Source organism: Bubalus kerabau, chromosome 2 (assembly GCF_029407905.1).
Source record: "Bubalus kerabau isolate K-KA32 ecotype Philippines breed swamp buffalo chromosome 2, PCC_UOA_SB_1v2, whole genome shotgun sequence".
NCBI lineage: Eukaryota > Metazoa > Chordata > Mammalia > Artiodactyla > Bovidae > Bubalus > Bubalus kerabau.
Window position 1 is genome coordinate 146682244 of NC_073625.1, and position 20697 is coordinate 146702940.

The following is a 20697-nucleotide window of genomic DNA, read 5'->3' on the forward strand; positions in this document are numbered from 1 at the left end:
CAGAAAAACAAGGAAAGTTTATATTTCTAAGTAAATAAATAAAGCTATAAATCTGCTAAAGTTTTGGCTCAATAACATTGAAACTTATACTAAAGCTCTCTTTTTATATACAGCTCTCAATAGTTTCAATTATTTTTGATTTCCAGGATCCTTGGTCTCTGAAGTAGAACAAGCACAAATTCTCAAATGGATATTTTTAAAACTTATCAGCAAATATGAAGATATAATTTTGGATGCAATTCCCCACAGGTCCCTGCATGCTTTGTAAGTGAGATATTAAGTTCCATTTCTTGTGGATTATTTTTTTTCCAAGGATATTTGTATACTGAAGAGTCTTGGATGATAAAGATTGTACCACTTTCCAGAGCAAATGTCAGGTTTGCTTACAGTTTGAGGAAATAAAGGTAAAATCTTTCTCCCTAGCCAATATTAGGAAGGCCTATTTTCCAGTATAATAACGATGTCTCCCTCTGGAGCACAGAGCAGGCATGTTGCTGCCTACTATAAAAACATGGAGTGTCCTATGTTCAGGGTTTCTCTCCTGTAATGCAACTCACTGAGTGCACAGGCATCTATCTGCATCCATCCGGGCTTTTCCTGAGAAACTTTGGGAAAGGATGAAAGTATGTTGCAACACATGGTGTTTGTGGCTCCATAAAAAATAAAGTCCTTTGTCTCTGACCCTGGACTCTTATTTCTTCTGCCAGTTTCTTCTATGAAATTTTGACAGGTTATCTTCTTAGGTTACAATAGGTTAGAATTAAGACTTCACAATTCTTAACAACATGTGTAAGGAAATGAAGAAGGTTCTGAAGATTTCAGTGAAGATTTGTTTTAAGAAATCAAATGCAGGACTTCACTGGTGATCCAGTGGTAAAGAACCTGCCTACAGTGCAAGGAACATGGGCTTGATCCCTGTTCTGGAAGATTCCACATGCATGTGGGGCAACTTAAATCAGTGTGCCACAACTACTAAGCCTGTGCTCTAGAGCTTGTGAGCAGCAACTTCTGAAGCCCAGATGCCTAGAGCTTCTGGTCTGCAACAAAAGAAACCACCGCAAGAAGAAGCCTGTCCACTGCAACTAGAGAGTAGCCCCACTCGCCAAAACTAGCCACAACTAGAGAAAGCCCATGTGCAGCAAAGAAGACCCAGTGCAGTAAAACATAAATAAATAAATAAGTGAAATAAAAAAGATTAAAAAAGAAATCAGATCAGATCAGATCAGTCACTCAGTTGTGTCTGACTCTTTGCGACCCCATGAATTGCAGCACGCCAGGCCTCCCTGTCCATTACCAACTCCCGGAGTTCACTCAGACTCACGTCCATCGAGTCAGTGATGCCATCCAGCTATCTCATCCTCTGTCGTCCCCTTCTCCTCCTGCCCCCAATCCCTCCCAGCATCAGAGTCTTTTCCAATGAGTCAGCTCTTCGCATGAGGTGGCCAAAGTACTGGAGTTTCAGCTTTAACATCATTCCTTCCAAAGAAATCCCAGGGCTGATCTCCTTCAGAATGGACCGGTTGGATCTCCTTGCAGTCCAAGGGACTCTCAAGAGTCTTCTCCAACATCACAGTTCAAAAGCATCAATTCTTCGGTGCTCAGCCTTCTTCACAGTCCAACTCTCACATCCATACATGACCACAGGAAAAACCATAGCCTTGACTAGACAAACCTTTGTTGGCAAAGTAATGTCTCTGCTTTTCAATATGCCATCCAGGTTGGTCATAACTTTCCTTCCACAGAGTAAGTGTCTTTTAATTTCATGGCTGCAGTCACCATCTGCAGTGATTTTGGAGCCCAGAAAAATAAAGTCTGACACTGTTTCCACTGTTTCCCCATCTATTTTCTATGAAGTGATGGGACTGGATGCCATGATCTTCATTTTCTGAACGTTGAGCTTTAAGCCAACTTTTTCACTCTCCTCTTTCACTTTCATCAAGAGGCTTTTTAAATAAATGCAGCTAAAATGAACAAAAACACATGCTTATTTATGTTTATTTCTGTCTCATTGTACAGGAGACAGGGATCAAGACCATCCCCATGGAAAAGAAATGCAAAAAAGCAAAATAGCTGCCTGGGAAGGCCTTACAAATAGCTGTGAAAAGAAGAGAAGTGAAAAGCAAAAGAGAAAAGGAAAGATATAAGCATCTGATTGCAGAGTTCCAAAGAATAGCAAGGAGAGATAAGAAAGCCTTCCTCAGTGATCAATGCAAAGAAATAGAGGAAAACAACAGAATGGGAAAGACTAGAGATCTCTTTAAGAAAATCAGAGATACCAAGGGAACATTTCATGCAAAGATGGGCTCAATAAAGGATAGAAATTGTATGGACCTAACAGAAGCAGAAGATATTAAGAAGAGGTGGCAAGAATACACAGAAGAACTGTACAAAAAAGATCTTCATGATCAAGATAATCACGATGGTGTGATCACTCACCTAGAGCCAGACATCTTGGAATGTGAAGTCAAGTGGGCCTTAGAAATCATCATTATGAACAAAGCTAGTGGAGGTGATGGAATTCCAGTTGAGCTATTTCAAAGCCTGAAAGATGATGCTGTGAAAGTGCTGCACTCAATATGCCAGCAAATTTGGAAAACTCAGCAGTACCCACAGGACTGGAAAAGGTCAGTTTTCATTCCAATCCCAAAGAAAGGCAATGCCAAAGAATGCTCAAACTACCACACAACTGTACTCATCTCACATGCTAGTAAAGTAATACTCAAAATTCTCCAAGCCAGGCTTCAACAATATGTGAACCATGAACTTACAGATGTTCAAACTAGTTTTAGAAAAGGCAGAGGAACCAGAGATCAAATTGCTAACATCCACTGGATCATGGAAAAAGCAAGCGAGTTCCAGAGAAACATCTATTTCTGCTTTATTGATTATGCCAAAGCCTTTGACTGTGTGGATCCCAATAAACTGTGGAAAATTCTGAAAGAGATGGGAATACCAGACCGCCTGACCTGCCTCTTGAGAAATTTGTATGCAGATCAGGAAGCAATGGTTAGAACTGGAAATGGAACAACAGACTGGTTCCAAATAGGAAAAGGAGTATGTCAAGGCTGTATATTGTCACCCTGCTTATTTAACTCATATGCAGAGTACATCATGAGAAATGCTGGGCTGGAAGAAGCACAAGCTGGAATCAAGATTGCCGGGAGAAATATCAATAACCTCAGATATGCAGATGACACCACCCTTATGGCAGAAAGTGAAGAGGAACTCAAAAGCCTCTTGATGAAAGTGAAAGAGGAGAGTGAAAAAGTTGGCTTAAAGCTCAACATTCAGAATACGAAGATCATGGCATCTGGTCCCATCACTTCATGGGAAATAGATGGGGAAACAGTGGAAACAGTGTCAGACTTTATTTTTTGGGGCTCCAAAATCACTGCAGATGGTGACTGCAGCCATGAAATTAAAACACGTTTACTCCTTGGAAGGAAATTTATGACCAACCTAGATAGCACATTCAAAAGCAGAGACATTACTTTGCCAACAAAGGTTCGTCTAGTCAAGGCTATGGTTTTTCCAGTAGTCATGTATGAATGTGAGAGTTGGACTGTGAAGAAAGCTGAGCACTGAAAAATTGATGCTTTTGAACTGTAGTGTTGGAGAAGACTCTTGAGAGTCCCTTGGACTGCAAGGAGATGCAACCAGTCCATTCTGAAGATCAGCCCTGGGATTTCTTTGGAGGAAATGATGCTAAAGCTGAAACTCCGGTACTTTGGCCACCTCATGCGAAGAGTTGACTCATTGGAAAATACCCTGATGCTGGGAGGGATTGGGGGCAGGAGGAGAAGGGGACGACAGAGGATGAGATGGCTGAATGACATCACCGACTCGATGGACGTGAGTTTGAATGAACTCTGGATGTTGGTGATGGACAGGGAGGCCTGGCATGCTATGATTCATGGGGTCACAAAGAGTTGGACATGACTGAGTGACTGAACTGAACTGAAGGCTAATTATACAGGCATAATGCTTTGGGGGATATTAATTTCCTTATTGCTGATGCTCAGTTCAGTTCAGTCACTCAGTCATGTCCAACTTTTTGTGATGCCATGAACTGCAGCATGCCAGGCTTTCCTGTCCATCACCAACTCCCGGACCTTGCTCAAACTCATGTCCATCAAGTCAGTGATGAAATCCCACCATCTCATTCTCTGTAATCCCCTTCTCCTGCCTTCAATCTTGCCCAGAATCAGGGTCTTTTCCAGTGAGTCAGTTCTTCCCACCAGGTGGCCAAAGTATTGGAGTTTCAGCTTCAGCATCAGTCCTTCCAATAAGTATTCAGGACTGATTTCCTTTAGGATTGACTGGTTTGATCTTTTGGTTTGAGAGTCCAGGGGAATCTCAAAAGTCTTCTCCAACGTTACAGTTCAAAAGCATCAGTTCTTTAGTGCTCAGCTTTCTTTATAGTCTGACTCTTACATGCATACATGACTATTGGAAAAATCATAGCTTTGACTAGATGGACCTTTGTTGGAAAAGTAACATCTCTGCTTTTTAATATGATGTCTAAGTTGGTCAGAGCTTTCTTACAAGGAACAAGCATCTTTTAATTTCATGCCTGCAGGCACCATCTGCAGTGATTGTGGAGCCCAAAGAAATAAAGTCTGTCACTGTTTCCAGTGTTTCCTTATCTATTTGCCCCGAAGGGATGGGACCGGATGCCAAAGATTTGGAAATCTTTGTTTTCTGAATGTTGAATTTTAAGCCAACTTTTTCACTCTCCACTTTCACTTTCATCGAGAGGCTCTTTAGTTCTTCTTCACTTTCTGCCATAAGGGTGGTGTCATCTGCATATCTGAGGTTATTGATATTTCTCCCTGCAATCTTGATTCCAGCTTGTGCTTCCTCCAGCCCAGCATTTTGCAGGATGCACACTGCATATAGATTAAATAATCAGGGTGACAATATACAGCCTTGACATACTCCTTTTCTGATTTGCAACCAGTCTGTTGCTCCATATCGGGTTCTAGTTTTTGCTTCTTAACATGCATACAGATTTATTAGGAGGCAGGTAAGGTGGTCAGGTATGCCCATCTCTTTAAGAATTTTCCACATTTTGTTGTCATCTACACTGCTAATGCTACATTATTAAAATTGTATAGATTTTTAAAATGAAATTTTTTGTATGTATGTAGGTGTGTGCGTGCTTAAGAGACAGGAAAAGGGGATAAAAGCACAGACGGTTGAAATTTGACTCAACTCCAGACAAAGCTAAAATTAATGAGGCCATTTTTGAGGTCTGTGATAGTTTTATTACCTGAGGCACTTCATTAGACCTGTGTTAGTTATTCAGTTATGTCTGACTCTTTGAGACCCCATGGACTGTAACCCCCCTGGGTCCTCTGTCCATGGGATTCTCCAGGAAAGAATACTGGAGTGGATTGCCATTCCCTTCTCCATCATTAGACCTGCATTCTATCAAAGAATATTTCTTAATAATTATCTTATGTAGTATCTACTAAACAGTAAATAATAATAATATTTGAATTCTGTCCTTTTATGCCATTGAATCATTTGTTCATGAAGAATCTTACCTGAATCCCAAAACTTCTGTCTTCAAACAAAGGAAATGAGTATTGTCTTAAGCATCGGCACAGGAAATGGAATAGAATTTTACTTCTTAGAGCCTCATTTTTCCTCATTCCAAGCAGCCCTACCAGGGTTCCATGAAATCCCTAGAGTTCCCTATGAAAGCCCTTGCAAAGCAGGGATTTATAACTGGGATTCCAGTTGCAAACTTAGGACAAAATTAAATTTTACATATGGGCTTCTGCTAGAATTATATGCTACTACGTCCTCACTAAATATGCTTAAGTGATGTTTTAATTTCAATATCATGACTAATGATTCATTTTTCAAATTGGAAATGAAAATAATCTTCTATGTTATACTGGTTTTAAACCATGTCCTTAATGTGGTGGCTTACTCATAAAATCATGGCAATAGCAGATTTCCCAAAAATCAGCTCACAAAACTTCCCATACTGTAGTAAATTCTTAAAATAACTGTCTTTGGATATAACATGATTTCAGTTGATAAAAAGACAAGGAGGGTGAATGGTAAACAAAAAGACAAAGAAATCAACAAATAAAAAGCATACTTATTTTTCTTGAGTCAAACTCCCTTTCACAAACTATCAAGAGGGGAGCTTTAGTAATGGCTCCTACCATAAGTAACCAGATTTGCTTTTAAATGAAACACATTTTACTAAATATGAAGGGAGATACTTAAAACCCCCAGCCCTTGACATTAATTCTTGCATTGGTTAAGGTAAGCAAAGTGCTATTCTACTGAATGTGAAGCAATGCTGCATAAGTAAACATGGGTGATTTACAACTGTTCACCTCTATCATTTTATTCAATTTGCAATCTTACCAAAAAATCAATAGATCTAGTTCCTTTCTTCTCTCCCCTACTTTCTTCTAGTCTCATGCCATTAATCTGATTTTAGTGGGCACAGTAGCTTTAATGGATGTTGTCTTTAAGGTAATGTAGCAATTCATTCCTATGATCACTAATCTCTCAGTTTGAGCAATATATAATCTTTTCTTTCCTCAGACCCTCTGGAGACTAGCTAGTGCCTTAGTTTCTTATACCCCAAATTCTCCCTATTGACTACTGAAGACTCTCAGAGCAACTATGCTTTCAGCCTTAAGACGCAGAATGAACTTGAAGTGAAGAGAGACTAGGTAGAATCCATAATAAAACTGTGAAAGGACATAACAAGTGAAGATAAGACAATTAAGAAATAAGTTGTTTATAGATCAGCTTCTGCTTCATAAGTTGTTAAACCTAACCAACAGTAATAATATTTATTGATTACTCAGTGCTTATTCTATGCCAAAATATAGAATAAGCAAATTTGTACTCCATTTTTTATTTCACTCTGAATAATCTTTTTTATTCTTTTATTTATTTTAACTGGAGGCTAATTACTTTACAATATTGTGGTGGTTTTTGCCATACATTCACATGAATCAGCCATGGGTGTACATGTGTTCCCCATCCTAACCCTCCTTCCCACCTCCCTCCCCATTCCATCCCTCAGGGTCATCCCAGTGCACCAGCCCTGAGCACCCTGCCTCATGCATCAAAACTGGACAGGCGATCTATTTCACATATGATGATATACGTGTTTCAATGCTATTCTCTGAAATCACCAAACCCTCGCCTTCTCCCTCAGAGTCCAACAGTCTGTTCTTTACATCTGTGTCTCTTTTGCTGTATCACATATAGGGTCATCATTACCATCTTTCTAAATTTCATGTATATGTGTTAATATACTGTACTGATGTTTTTCTTTCTGGCTTACTTCACTCTGTATTGGAGAAGGCAATGGCACCCCACTCCAGTACTCTTGCCTGGAAAATCCCATGGACGGAGGAGCCTGGAAGGCTGCAGTCCATGGGGTCACTAAGAGTCAGACACGACTGAGTGACTTCACTTCATTTCACTTCACTCTGTATAAGGGGCTCCAGTTTCATCCACCTCATTAGAACTGATTCAAATGCATTCTTTTTAATGGCTGAGTAATATTCCATTGTGTATGTGTACCACAGCTTTCTTATCCATTCATCTGCTGATGGACATCTAGGTTGCTTCCATGTCTTGGCTATTATAAACAGTGCTGCGATGAACGTTGGGGTACACATGTCTCTTTCAATTCTGGTTTCCTTGGTGTGTATGCCCAGCAGTGAGATTGCTGGGTCATATGGCAATTCTATTTCCAGTTTTTTAAGAAATCTCCATACTGTTCTCCATAGTGGTTGTACTAGTTTGCATTCCTGCCAACAGTGCAGGAAGGTTCCCTTTTCTCTGCACCCTCTCCAGCATTTATTGTTTGTAGACTTTTTGATAGCAGCCATTCTGACTGGTGTGAGATGGTACCTCATTGCGGTTTTGATTTGCGTTTCTCTGATAATGAGTGATGTTGAACATCTTTTCATATGTTTGTTAGCCATCTGTATGTCTTCTTTGGAGAAATGTCTGTTTAGTTCTTTGGCCCATTTTTTGATTGGGTCGCTTATTTTTCTGGAATTGAGCTGCAGGAGTTGCTTGTATATTTTTGAGATTAATGCTTTGTCAGTTGATTCATTTGCTATTATTTTCTCCCATTCAGAAGGCTGTCTTTTCACCTTGCTTATAGTTTCTTTCGCTGTGCAAAAGCTTTTAAGTTTATTTAGGTCCCATTTGTTTATTTTTGCTTTTATTTCCATTAGTCTGGGAGGTGGGTCATAGAGAATCCTGCTATGATTTATGCCACAGTGTGTTTTGCCTATGTTTTCCTCTAGGAGTTTTATAGTTTATGGTCTTACATTTAGATCTTTAATCCATTTTGAGTTTATTTTTGTGTATGGTGTTAGAAAGTGTTCTAGTTTAATTCTTTTACAAGTGGTTCACCAGTTTTCCCAGCACTACTTGTTAAAGGGATTGTCTTTTCTCCATTGTGTATTCTTGCTTCCTTTGTCAAAGATAAGGTGTCCATAGGTGTGGGGATTTATCTCTGGGTTTTCTTTTTTGTTCCATTGATCTATATTTCTGTCTTTGTGCCAGTACCATACTGTCTCTATGACTATTGCTTTGTAGTATAGGCTGAAGTCAGGCAGGTTGATTCCTCCAGTTCCATTCTTCTTTCTCAATATTGCTTTGGCTATTCGAGTTTTTTTGTGTTTCCATACAAATTTTGAAATTATTTGTTCAAATTCTCTGAAAAGTACCATTAGTAGCTTGATAGGGATTGCACTGAATCTATAGATTGCTTTGGGTAGTATACTCATTTTCACTATATTGATTCTTCTGATCCATGCTGCTGCTACTGCTAAGTCGCTTCAGTCGTGTCTGACTCTGTACGACCCCATAGACGGCAGCCCACCAGGCTCCCCTGTCCCTGGGATTCTCCAGGCAAGAATACTGGAGTGGGTTGCCATTTCCTTCTCCAATGCATAAAAGTGAAAAGTGAAAGTGAAGTCGCGCAGTCGCGTCCGACTCTTTGCGACCCCATGGACTGCAGCCCACCAGGCTCCTCCGTCCATGGGATTTTCCAGGCAAGAGTACTGGAGTGGGGTGCCATCGCCTTCTCCACGTAGTGTATTTCTCCATCTATTTGTGTCCTCTTTGATTTTTTCCATCAGTGTTTTATAGTTTTCTATATATAGGTCTTTTGTTTCTTTAGGTAGATTTATTCTTAAGTATTTTATTCTTTTCCTTGAAATGGTGAATTGAATTATTTCCTTAGTTTCTCTTTCTGTTTTCTCGTTGTTAGTGTATAGGAATGCAAGGGATTTCTGTGTGTTAATTTTATATCCTGCAACTTTAATGTATTCATTGATTAGCTGTGGTAATTTTCTGGTGGAGTCTTTAGGGTTTCTTATGTAGAGGATCATGTCATATGCAGACAGTGAGAGTTTTACTTCTTCTTTTCCAATCTGGATTCTTTTTTATTTCTTTTTCTGCTCTGATTGCTGTGGCCAAAACTTCCAAAACTATGTTGAATAGTAGTGGCAAGAGTGGGCATCCTTGTCTTATTCCTGACTTTAGGGGAAATGCTTTCAAATTTTTCCCATTGAGGATAATGTTTGCTGTGGGTTTATCATATATGGCTTTATTATGTTGAGGTATGTTCCTTCTATGCCTGCTTTCTAGAGGGTTTTATCATAAATGGGTGTTGAATTTTGTCAAAGGCTTTCTCTGCATCTATTGAGATAATCATATGGTTTTTTTCTTTCAATTTGTTAATGTGGTGTATCACATTGATTTGCAAATATTGAAGAATCCTTGCATCCCTGGGATAAAGCCCGCTGTGTCATGATGTATGATCTTTTTAGTATGTTGTTGGGTTCTGTTTGTTAGAATTTTGTTAGGGATTTTTGCATCCATGTTCATCAGTGATATTGGCCTGTAGTTCTTTTTTTGTGGCATCTTTGTCTGGTTTTGGTATTATGGTGATGGTAGCCTCATAGAACAGAGAAGGCAATGGCAACCCACTCCAGTACTCTTGCCTGGAAAATCCCATGGACGGAGGGGCTTGGTGGGCTGCAGTCCATGGGGTCGCTAGGAGTTGGACACGACTGAGCGACTTCACTTTCACTTTTCACTTTCATGCATTGGAGAAGGAAATGGCAACCCACTCCAGTGTTCTTGCCTGGAGAATCCCAGGGACGGGGGAGCTTGGTGGGCTGCCGTCTATGGAGTCGCACAGAATCGGACACGACTGAAGCGACTTAGCAGCAGCAGCAGCCTCATAGAATGAGTTTGGAAGTTTACCTTCCTCTGCAATTTTCTGGAAGAGTTTGTGTAGGATAGGTGTTAGCTCTTCTCTAAATTTTTGGTAGAATGTAGCTGTGAAGCCATCTGGTCCCGGGCTTTTTTTGTTGTTGTTGGAAGATTTCTGATTATGGTTTTGATTTCTGTGCTTGTGATGGGTCTGTTAAGATTTTCTATTTCTTCCTGGTTCAGTTTTGGAAAATTATGCTTTTCTAAGAATTTGTCCATTTCTTTTAAGTTGCCCATTTTATCGGCATATAGTTGCTGATAGTAGTCTTTTATGATCCTTTGTATTTCTGTGTTGTCTGTTTTGATTTTTCCATTTTCATTTCTAATTTTGCAGATTTGATCCTTCTCCCTTTGTTTATTGATGAGTCTGGCTAATGGTTTGTCTATTTTATTCATCTTCTCGAAGAACCAGCTTTTAGCTTTGTTGATTTTTGCTGTGGTTTCTTTTGTGTTTATTTCTGCCCTTATTTTTGTGATTTCTTTCCTTCTACTAACCCTGGGATTCTTCATTTCTTCCTTTTCTAGTTGCTTTAGGTGTAGAGTTAGGTTATTTATTGATTTCTCTCCTGTTTCTTGAGGTCGGCTTGTATTGCTATGAACCTTCCCCTTAGCACTGCTTTTACTGAATCCCTTAGGTTTTTGGTTGTTGTGTTTTCATTTTCATTCATTATATGCATATTTTGATTTCTTTTTTTATTTCTTCCGTAATTTGTTGGCTATTCCAAAGTGTGTTGTTTAGCCTCCATATGTTTGTATTTTTAACAGTTTTATTTTATTTTATTTTTCCTGTAGATGACATCTAATCTCACCACACTGTGATCAGAAATTATGCTTGGAATGATTTCAATTTTTTTGAATTTACCAAGGCTAGATTTATGGCCCAGGATATGCTTTATCCTGGAGAAAGTTCCGTGTGCACTTGAGAAAAAGGTGAAATTCATTGTTTTAGGGTGAAATGTCCTATAGATATCAATTAGGTCTAACTGGTCCATTGTATCATTTAAAGTTTGTATTTCCTTGTTAATTTTCTGTTTAGTTGATCTATCCATAGGTAAGAGTGGGGTAGTAATGTCTCCCACTATTATTGTGTTACTGTTGACTTCCCCTTTCATACTTGTTAGCATTTGCCTTACATATTGCGGTGCTCCTATGTTGGATGCATATATATTTATAATTGTTATATCTTCTTGGATTGATCCTTTGATCAATATGTAGTGTCCTTTGTCTCTTTTCATGGCCTTTATTTCAAAGTATTTTTATCTGATATGAGTGTTGCTACTCCTGCTTTCTTTTGGTCTCCATTTGCATGAAATATCTTTTTCCAGCCCTTCACTTTCAGTCTGTATGTGTCCTAGGCTTGAGGTGGGTCTGTTGTAGACAGCATATATAGGGGTCTTCTTTTTGTATCCATTCAGCCAGTCTTTGTCTTTTGGTTGGGGCGTTCAACTTATTTACATTAAAGGTAATTAGTCATGCCATGTGGGGCCACCCAAGACAGGTGGGTCATGGTGGAGAGGTCTGACAGAATGTGGTCCACTGGAGAAGGGAATGGCAAACCACTTCAATATTCTTAGAGCCTTGAGAATTCCATGAACAGGATGAAAAGGCAAAATGATAGGATACTGAAAGAGGAACTCCCCAGGTCAGTAGGTGCCCAATATGCTACTGGAAATCAGTGGAGAAATAACTCCAGAAGAATGAAGGGATGGAGCCAAAGCAAAAACAATACCCAGCTGTGGATGTGACTAGTGATCGGAACAAGGTCTGATGCTGTAAAGAGCAATATTGCATAGGAACCTGGAATGTTAGGTCCATGAATCAAGGCAAATTGGAAGTGGTCAAACAGGAGATGGCAAGAGTGAATGTCAACATTCTAGGTATCAGTGAACTAAAATGGACTGGAATGGGTGAATTTAACTCAGATGACCATTATATCTTCTACTGTGGGCAGCAATCCCTTAGAAGCAATGGAGTAGCCATCATGGTCAACAAAAGAGACTGAAATGCAGTACTTGGATGCAATCTCAAAAATGACAGAATGATCTCTGTTCGTTTTCATGGCAAACCATTCAATATCACAGTAATCTAAGTCTATGCTTCAACTAGTAACACTGAAGAGGCTGAGGTTGAATGGTTCTATGAAGACCTCCAACACCTTTTAGACCTAACACCCCAAAAAGATGTCATTTTCATTATAGGGGGCTGGATGCAAAAGTAGGAAGTCAAGAAACACCTGGAGTAACAGGGAAATTTGGCCATGGAATATGGAATGCAGTAGGGCAAAGGCTAATAGAGTTTTGCCAAGAATGTACTGGTCATAGCAAACACCCTCTTCCAACAACACAAGAGAAGACTCTACATGTGGACATTACCAGAGGGTCAACACTGAAATCAAATTGATTATATTCTTTGCAGCCAAAAATGGAGAAGCTCTATATTGTCAGCAAAAACAAGACCAGGAGCTGACTGTGGCTCAGACCATGAACTCCTTATTGCCAAAATCAGACTGAAATTGAAGAAAGTAGGGAAAACCACTAGACCATTCAGGTATGACCTAAATCAAATCCCTTATGATTATACAGTGGAAGTGAGAAATTGACTTAAGGGACTAGATCTGATAGAGTGCCTGATGAACTATGGAAAGAGGTTCGTGACATTGTACAGGAGACAGGGATCAAGACCATCCCCATGGAAAAGAAATGCAAAAAAGCAAAATGGCTGTCTGGGGAGGCCTTAAAAATAGCTGTGAAAAGAAGAGAAGCGAAAAGCAAAGGAGAAAAGCAAAGATATAAGCATCCGAATGCAGAGTTCCAAAGAATAGCAAGGAGAGATAAGAAAGCCTTCCTCAGCGATCAAAGCAAAGAAATAGAGGAAAACAACAGAATGGGAAAGATTAGAGATCTCTTCAAGAAAATTAGAGATACCAAGGGAACATGTCATGTAAAGATGGGATCGAAAAAGGACAGAAATGGTATGGACCTAACAGAAGCAGAAGATATTAAGAAGAGGTGGCAAAAATACACAGAAGAACTGTACAAAAAAGATCTTCACAGCCCAGATAATCACAATGGTGTGATCACTGACCTAGAGCCAGACATCCTGGAATGTGAAGTCAAGTGGGCCTTAAAAAGCATGACTACAAACAAAGCTAGTGGAGGTGATGGAATTCCAGTGGAGCTCTTTCAAATCCTGAAAGATGATGTTGTGAAAGTGCTGTGCTCAATATGCCAGCAAATTTGGAGAACTCAGCAGTGGCCACAGGACCGGAAAAGGTCAGTTTTCATTCCAATCCCAAAGAAAGGCAATGCCAAAGAATGCTCAAACTACTGCACAATTGCACTCATCTCACACGCTAGTAAGTAATGCTCAAAGTTCTCCAAGCCAGGCTTCAGTAATACGTGAACCGTGAACTTCCAGATGTTCAAGCTGATTTTAGAAAACATAGAGGAACCAGAGATCAAATTGCTAACATCCGCTGGATCATGGAAAAAGCAAGAGAGTTCCCGAAAAACATCTATTTCTTCTTTATTGACTATGCCAAAGCCTTTGACTCTGTGGGTCCCAATAAACTGGAAAATTCTGAAAGAGATGGGAATACCAGACCATCTGACCTGCCTCTGGAGAAACCTATATGCAGGTAAGGAAGCAACAGTTAGAACTGGACATGGAACAACAGACTGATTCCAAATAGGAAAAGGAGTATGTCAAGGCTGTATATTGTCACCTTGCTTTTTTAACTTACATGCAGAGTACATCATGAGAAATGCTGGGCTGGAAGAAGCACAAGCTGGAATCAAGATTGCCGGGAGAAATATCAATAACCTCAGATATGCAGATGACACCACCCTTATGGCAGAAAGTGAAGAGGAACTCAAAAGCCTCTTGATGAAAGTGAAAGAGGAGAGTGAAAAAGTTGGCTTAAAGCTCAACATTCAGAAAACGAAGATCATGGCATCTGGTCCCATCACTTCATGGGAAATAATGGGTTAGCAGTGGAGACAGTATCAGACTTTATTTTTTGGGGATCCTAGATCACTGCAGATGGTGATTGCTGCCATGAAGTTAAAAGACGCTTACTCCTTGGAAGGAAAGTTATGACCAACCTAGATAGCATATTCAAAAGCAGAGACATTATTTTGCCAACAAAGATCCGTCTAGTCAAGGCTATGGTTTTTCCTGTGGTCATGTACGGATGTGAGAGTTGGACTGTGAAGAAAGCTGAGCGCTGAAGAATTGATGCTTTTAAACTGTGGTGTTGGAGAAGACTCTTGAGAGTCCTTTGGACTGCAAGGAGATCCAACCAGTCCATTCTAAAGATCAATCCTGGGTGGTCTTTGTAATGAATGATGATAAAGCTAAAACTCCAATACTTTGGCCACCTCATGTGAAGAGTTGACTCATTGGAAAAGACGCTGATTCTGGGAGGGATTGGGGGCAGGAGGAGAAGGGGACGACAGAGGATGAGATGGCTGGATGGCATCACCGACTGGATGGACGTGAGTTTGAGTGAACTCTGGGAGTTTGTGATGGACAGGGAGGCCTGTCCTGCTGAGATTCATGGGTTCGCAAAGAGTTGGACATGACTGAGTGACTAACCTATACTGAACTGATGATCCCGTTGCCATTTACTTTGTCATTTTGGGTTTGAGATTATAAACATTTTCTGTGTTTCCTGTATAGAGAATATGCTTTAGCATTTGTTGAAGAGCTGATTTGGTGGTGCTGAATTCTCTCATCTTTTGTTTGTCTGTAAAGCTTTTGATTTCTCCTTCATATTTGAATGAGATCATTGCTGGGTACTGTAATCTGGGTTGTAGGTTTTTCTCTATCCTCACTTTAAGTATGTCCTACCATTCCCTTCTGGCTTGAAGTGTTTCATCTGAAAGATCAGCTGTTATCCTTATGGGGATCCCCTTGTGGGTTATTTGTTGTTTTTCCCCTTGCTGCTTTTAATATTTGTTCTTTGTGGTTGATCTTAATTAATTTGATTAATATGTGTCTTGGGGTGTTTCACCTTGGGTTTATCCTGTTTGGGACTCTCTGGGTTTCTTGGGCTTGGGTGCCTATTTCCTTCCCCATTTTAGGGAAGTTTTCAACTATTATCTCCTCAAGTATTTTCTTATGGCTTTTCTTTTTGTCTTCTTCTGGGACTCCTATGATTTGAATGTTGGGTCATTTAACATTGTCCTAAAGGTCTCTGAGGTTGTCCTCATTTCTTTTAATTCTTTTTTCTTTTTCCTCTCTGCTTCATTTATTTCTTATTTTATGTTATTAACTTTACAATATTGTATTGGTTTTGCCATATATCAACATGAATCCACCACAGGTAAACACGTGTTCCCCATCCTGAACCCTCCTCCCTCCTCCCTCCCTGTACCATCCCTCTGTGTCGTCTCAGTGCACCAGCCCCAAGTATCCAGTATTGTGCATCGAACCTGGATTTGGGAGAATGGCTTTGAAATATGTATAATATCATATATGAAACGAGTCGCCAGTCCAGGTTTGATGCTTCATTTATTTCTAACATTCTGTCTTCCACCTCACTTATCCTATCTTTTGCCTCAGTTATTCTACTGTTGGTTCCCTCCAGAGTGCTTTTGATCTCAGTTATTGCATTATTCATTATTGATTGACTGTTTTTTATTTCTTCTAGGTCCTTGTTAAATTTTCTTGCATCCTCTCAATCCTAATCCTCAGGCTATTTATCTGTAACTCCATTTTGTTTTCAAACTTTTGGATCATTTTTACTATCATTATTCTGAATTCTTTTTCTATTAGACTCCCTATCTCTGCCTCTTTTGTTTGGTTTGGTGGGCTTTTATCATGTTACTTAACCTGTCGAATATTTCTCTACCTTTTCATCTTGTTTAGGTTTGGGGTGGCCTTTCTGTATGCTGGAAGTTTGCGGTTCTTCTTTGGAGGTTCCTCCCTGTGAGTGGGGTTGGACAAATGGTTTATCAAGGTTTCCTGGTCAGGGAAGCTTGTGTCGGTGTTCTGGTGGGTGGAGCTGGATCTCTTCTCTCTGGCGTGCAATGAAGTGTCCAGTAGTGAGTTCTGAGGTGTCTATGGGTTTGGTGTGACTTTTGGCCACCTGTTTTTTTGTGCTCAGGGTTATGTTCCTTCGTTGTTGGAGAATTAGCTTGCTATGTCTTGCTCTGAAACTTGTTGATTAATTGTCCCTGGAGTGAGGAGTTTTCTGGTGTTCTCAAGTTTTGGATTTAGGTCTCCTTCCTCTGGCTTTCAGTATTATAGTAGCCTCAAGACTTCTCCATCCATACAGCTCCAATGATAGAACATCTAGGTTAATGGTGAAAAGACTCTCTACAGTGAGGGACACCCAGAGAGGTTCATAGAGTTACATGAAGAAGAGAAGAGGGAGGAGGGAGATATAGGTGACCAGGAGAAGAAGAGGGGGAATCAAAAGGGCAGAGAGCAGTCTAGCCAGTAATCAATTCCCTATTTGCTCTCCACATTATGGAACACTCAGAGAGGTTCATGGAGTCCCATAAAGAAGAGAAGAGGGAGGAAGGAGCTAGAGATGACCAGGAGGAGAGGAGAGGGAGTCAAAAGGAGAGAGACAAATCTAGCCTGTGATCAGTTCCCTGTTTTCTCTACAGCCCAGAACAGCCAAAGAGATTCACAGAGTTAAGTAGAGAAGAGAAGTGGGAGGGAGGAGATAGAGGTTACCTGGGGGAGAAAAAGGAAAGTCAAAAGGTGAGAGAGCAATCAAGCCAGTAATCACACTCCTAAGTAAAATGGATATTGAAGATTGGATTCTTAAAGGTAGAGAATTGATAACAAATGCCGAAAAGCAAAGATTAAAAATCTAAAGTAGAGTTAGATTCTCAAAAATGCAATATTAAAAAAACAAAAACAAAAAAAATTGCAAAAGTTATATTAAAAATATGAAATTTGCTTTTAAAATAGGGTCTTTTTTTCAAGGTAATATTAGGTTTTAAAAATGAAAATTAAAGAAGTAATAAAGAACTTAAAAATAAAAAAATAAAAAATGGTAATAGTAAAATATATCTAGGAATTTCTCTGGAGCTGTTGAGGGCAGTGTGTGGTCAGTTCAGTTTCAGATAGTTCCTTGTTCCACCTTATACTTCTTCTTGAGGTCTATAGGTCCCTTCCAATGTAGCCAGTGCTAACTTCAGGGTTTTAATCTGTTGCACCTGTCACTTCCAAAGCCGTTCCCTGTTCTTTGTTTATTTTGGCTTCCTCTGTTTGCAAGTCGAATATCAGTATCTAACTTCTGCCCTGACACAGGGGGTGAAGGTGGTCATTTATTTAGGCTCACTTGTTCAATTGTGCTGCAGGGAGGGAGGAACACTGCAAACAAATATCACTGGCATGTGTGGAGAGTGCTCACACTGTCTGGGCCACACTGGGTTTGCCCCTGCACATGGCATGTGTGCTTTCCTGGTCTGCACTGCTCAGGTTCCAGGTTGCTCAGCAGCAGAACTATCTAAGGTGGGTCCTGGGTTGCGTGCACTTTCCAGATCTACACTGCTCAGGTTCAGGTTCTCAGGTATTCCACAAAGGCACAGGCTCAGTTGGGCCTGTGTTTTGTGCCCTTCCCAGGTCCGAGCAGCTCAGGTGACCAGGTACTTGGCAAGCGCACTCTTCCCAGCTGGGCGATGCGTCTTATCACCTCCCTGGTTCCAGCCGCTAATTTTTTTGGGTGCACAGTGGGAGCACTGTCTCAGGCATGCTGTGTGGCTATTCTTGGGCGTGATCTCTGGCTGCAACCCTCCTGACGGATGTCACCATCAGGGATCCCAGGAAGACTTGGTTAGCAATTGAGAACCTGCTCGCAGTTTGGTAGCGGATGCTGTGTCTGGAGCCAAGTTTGCCGCTTACCTTCCTGCTCTGGCTGTCTCCTGCCTGCCTCCTTGCCTCCGGTGGGGGATGGGCCAGTCCACAGCCTGCTAACTCTCCTCTGGTATTGGCTCAGTCCTTTGTTCTGTGAGCCGCCCGGCGGTGCCTTAGGTTAGAGTTTTTCAGGGAAACTTCTTTCTCTCTCTCTCTTTCCTCCTTTTTTTTTTTTTTTTTTTTTGCTCTCTGGCTATCCCATGGTTTGGGTTGCTATCTCATGTTAGCTCCCTCAGATTGCCCTCAAGGCATTCAGGCCCAGTCCTTATCCTAAGCAATGCAGCCCACGCCTCCCTGTTCAGCCCCTGCTTGCTGATAGCGGACACGAACATCTGGGCTGCTTCTCCGCTGGGAGTTGCAGTTAGGCACGTAATCTGTGGGTTGTATTTATTTATTTTTTCCTCCTGGTTATGTTGCCCTCTGAGATTCCAAAACTCTCCACAGACCTGCCGGTGAGAGTGTTTCCCGGTGTTTGGAAACTTCTCCTCTTTTAAGAGTCCCTGCCCGGGACGGGTCTCCATCCCTAACTCTTTTGTCTCTTTTTTTATCTTTTATATTTTGTCCTACCTCCTTTCAAAAACAATGGGCTGCCTTTCTGGGTGCCTGGTGTCCTTTGCCAGCGTTCAGAAGTTGTTTTGTGGTATTTGCTCAGTGTTCAAATGATCTTTTGATGAATTTGTGGGGGAGATAGTGGTCTCCCTGTCCCATTACTCTGTCATCTTAGGACAGCACCTAATCTTTTTTATTCTTAACAGATGTCATTACTCCTGCCTGCAACACTGTGATGGCTTCCCATTGAGCTTAATTTTACACCAAAGCTGCTTATAGCTATCAGCCTACATACCCAGACAGCACAAACTCTAGATTTCAACATCTCCCACACTTTCTTTTACTTACTGGACCACAGTCTCACTCTCCCAAGTCTCAAGTTTTGAGGGTTTCACACTTGTCCCCTCTTTCCAGCAACACTTTCCCTACACTTTTACATAATTATCTTCTCATCTTCCAAGTCTCCACTCTGTTATCATCTCTTAGGGGAGGTTTTCTGCTCACCCTATTGAATGCAAAGATTCTTTAAGATTTGTATCTAAAGTAGGGCCATAGTGCAATCACAGTTTTGACATTACCAGATAAGGCTTATTTTCCAAAATGGTTATACCAGACTTTACTCTTAACAGAACCGTATGAACTTTCACCATGAACTTCAGTAATAATCTGATGTCTTTTTTCAAAACTGCCATACATTTTTGGTAGTCTCGTGTTGCTGTTGTTGTTCAGTCACTTGTTTGTGTCCAACTCTTTGCAACCCAAGCACAGCAGACTTCTCTGTCCTTCACCATTTCCTGAATTTGCTCAAACTCATGTTCACTGAGTCAATGCATCCATTCATCTTGTCTGCTGCCATCCCCTTCTCCTGCCTTCAATCATTCCCAGCATCAGAGTCTTTTCCTATGAATTGGCTCTTCCCATCAGGTGGCCAAAGTAGGGGGCCTTCAGCTTTAGCATCAAACCTTCCAAAGAATACTGAGGACTCATTTCCTTTAGGATGGACTGGTTGGATCTCCTTGAAGTCCAAGGGACTGTCAAGAGTCTTCTCCAACACCACAGTTCAAAAGCATCAGTTCTTCAGTGCTCAGCTTTCTTCATGGTCCAACTCTTACATCCATACATGACTACTGGAAAAAACAGAACTTTGACTACATGGACCTTTGTTGGCAGTGTCTCTTCTTTTCAACACACTGTCTAGGTGGTCGTGGCTTTTGTTCTATGGAGAAAGCATCTTTTAATCTCTTGGCTGCACTCATGGTCTACAGTAATTTGGAAGCCCAAGAAAATAAAGTGTGTCACTGTTGCCATTGTATCTGGGTCATATTTGCCATGGAGTTATGGGGCAGGATGCCATGATATTAGAGTTTTGAATGCTGAGTTTTAAGCCAGTTCTTTCAGTTTTCTCTTTCAATTTCATCAAGAGGCTCTTTAGTTCCTTGTTGCTTTCTGCTATTAGGGGGATATCGTCTACATATCTGAGGTTATTGATATTTCTTCTGGCAATCTTTGTTCCAGGTTGTGATTCATCCATCCATCATTTCTCATGATGTACTCTGCATATAAGTTAAATAAGCAGGTTAGTAATATACAGCCTTGGCGTACTCCTTTCCCAATTTGGAACCAGTCTGTTGTTTCATGTCCAGTTCTAACTGTTGCTTCTTGAACTGCATACGGGTTTCTCATGAAGCAGGTAAGGTGGTTTGGTATTCCCATCCCTTTAAATATTTTCCATTGTTTGTTGTGATCCACAAGATCAAAGGTTTTAGCATAGTCAATGAAGCAGAAGTCAATGGTTTTCTGGAATTCTCTTGCTTTTTTTATCATCCAGCAGATATTTACAATTTGACCTCTGGCTCCTCTGCCTTTTCTAAGTCCAGCTTGAAATCTGGAAATTCTCAGTTCATATAATATTGAAGCCTTGCTTAAAGGATTTTGAGCATTATCTTGCTAGCATTCTTTCAAATGAGTACAACTATGTGGTAGTTT